We start from the raw sequence: 2779 nt of genomic DNA on the forward strand, positions 1-2779 counted from the left end.
TATTATGTATAAGTTTAGTAAGTAGTTAGTAGTAAAATTTCAGTGTTAAGTCTAACATTTGACATATCTGCTAATGAATGGTTCATCATTTTCGAATAATCGTATTCATTGTTTTCTTAAAGCATATTCAAGTATTAAGCATAATTTACCTACATTTGATATTGCCAACTTATAACTTAAAGGTGGGGTGGGTCATTTTGGAGAAAGCAGCTTGAGTGCGCTAGAATTTGAAAATACACAGCCGGAACAAATCTGCCACTTCCTTACAGAGCCCCTCCTCCAACACACACGAACGCGCACATGACCAATGAGGGCACGAGATAAGTTTGTGCACAGATGGAAGGCTGACAGGCAGGTAGGCCATCCAGTTACTTTAGCCGGGCCGGCTCAGATGATTGGTCGTGCTTTTTACAGCGCCACGGCTTCCACAGATGACATTTTTTTATGTATTTATTGTCAAAGCACTTCAGATATTCATTGCTATCGGGATGTTGAGAGCATTCCATGGAATATAACAACAAGTGTATCTCGAGCCGGTTTCTCAAACGTACCTACCCCACCTTTAAATAAAACCAGTGTCTTTATTCAAGTCAAGCTATTAAAGGGGGAGACAGAGGGGATGACTAGTGGCACATGTCAGCTCTCCCAACTGAACTATACGAGGGCCCAATATTTGTTCACCTTTTATGGACACCAGGAAACCTGAAACTTAAACGTTATTAAAGCTAACAGAAAATCGGAGTAGAAAAACATCACGAGGACCTCCTCAGCTGCTGAACTGAACTGAGCCCACCTGGTAAGCTGCTCTTGTTCTTCCTCCTGCGGCTGGTGACGGTGAGGAACTCGTCGGTGAGCAGGTCGAAGGCCGTGGCGCGTCGGTCCGGGTCGGGCTCGAAGCAGCGCAGGATGAAGGCTTTGGCCTCCAGGGACATAGACTCTGGGATCTCTGGGTGGATCTTAAACATGCCCACCTGCAGAAGAAATGACTCACATTCAGCTCAGACAGACAGACAGACAGAAAGCACACTGCTCTCTGAGATGTCCTGGTCTTGGGGTAAAGTATGTTATCTGACGAGACAACTCAAGCCTAAGTGTTATCCTATTGAACTTTGAGACAGTGCTTCAGGGCAGAAGTGCTCAAAGTTCAAGTGCAAGACTCTCAAGACAATAAGAACCCTAGAAATTCCTGTTGCTGCTGTTGAGGAATGTTGATTTAAGATGAGCAGGGAGATGCCCCACCCTTGAGACATTCCACAAGGATAAGTGAAGAGTATATAGGGACTGTTTTACTATTTAGGGAAAACTCTACCCTGCATGCAAAGTGCTGACACATTTTAAAGAGGCCCTATTATGCTTTTGGGGTCTTCTCTTTCCTGGAGTGTTATTTTGGTTTTTGTGCATTTAAATGGTCTGCAAAGTCCCTGTGTTCCCTCCAGAGGGAGTTTCTCTCCCACACACTCCCCCCTTGCCTGAAATGCCTCACTTGGACTCCTTTGTTTACTTCAGTAACATAGTGACGTCCCTATGTAACACTCACGTTTCTATTGGCTAGCGCTCCAACACATTGTACGTGATAGGCTAAGGGTCGGGACATCTCTAAGCGGTTGACCAATCACAACAGAGCCGGCCAGCTAACCAATCAGAGCGCACTGGGCTCTCGTTTCAGACAGAGGGTGAAAAGAGGTGTTGCAGCACAGGCAGTACGAGGGAGATAAAGAGCTTTTTGAACCTTAAAGCATGGAGACATGTCACAGTAGAGACACTACATACACATATGAACCTGAAAATGAGCATAATAAGAGATGAACATGATTCTAATTGCAGTTTTGTCCTTTGATCTTTGTCTCGAAAATGTGAGGGGATTCTCTTCTGCTTCCATGTTGTGTTTACTGGAAGGTATATTCCGCATAATAACACACGCCTGCTTGTTTAACTTCACAGCCCTTTAATTAAATTACATTTTATGGAAAATTCCATGCTCCACAGCTTTGACATAATGCTTTCCAGACAACTTTTAAACATATGTAGCCTTTTATGGGCTACACATTGCTGAGAACTACATTTCATTAGTGTGTGAATTGTTTCACATTTCCATCCAAAGCAAATACACAGTGTAAGCTGACACGTGCACATAGAAACTGGGGAAATGAAGGAGAGTGTGATGGTTCCTCTCAATTAGCTACACACGTTTGTTTGTGTTCAAACAAATGTTCGTGCATGGGCAATATTTGGAGTTTCGACTGAGCTGGATCACATTACAGCACGCAGGTGGAAACACAATGCAGGTGCATAGCGGCTGGTTCAATGGTTTTCTTTTGTTAAAAAGGGGAACAGATAAGTGCAGAAGCCTCTTTCAGAAGCGTACAGTGAGAGTTAGGTTAGATTGAACTGAACACAATATATTTTACAGGTCCAGGCTCTGAAAGTAGTTTGCATGTACAGCAGGTTTTATAATTTAAATAAGTCACTTGAACTGTCTTACATTGCTCCTATTAATCATGTCTGGTCATATCATGGAGGCAAGTATAGTCTTGCCTTTAAAGATAAGTATCACTTTCAACTCATTATTGCATGTTAGTCATATATTTAAGTTTTGACCTCAACAAGCATCTCTGACATTCAGTATAGCAAGTGCATGAAATCATTGAAAACAACAGGAAGCTCTTCGGTTCAGGTTTAAGCTATTTGAACGTGATAAAAGTAAGCAGAAGCGGATGTTCACCTGCCTTCTTCAACCCCTTTTCTAAAATTAAACACATTACCCAGTGGGACGATGGGA

The sequence above is a fragment of the Notothenia coriiceps genome, unplaced genomic scaffold (genome assembly GCF_000735185.1).
Source record: "Notothenia coriiceps isolate Sejong01 unplaced genomic scaffold, NC01 NC01_scaffold00034377, whole genome shotgun sequence".
Taxonomy (NCBI): domain Eukaryota; kingdom Metazoa; phylum Chordata; class Actinopteri; order Perciformes; family Nototheniidae; genus Notothenia; species Notothenia coriiceps.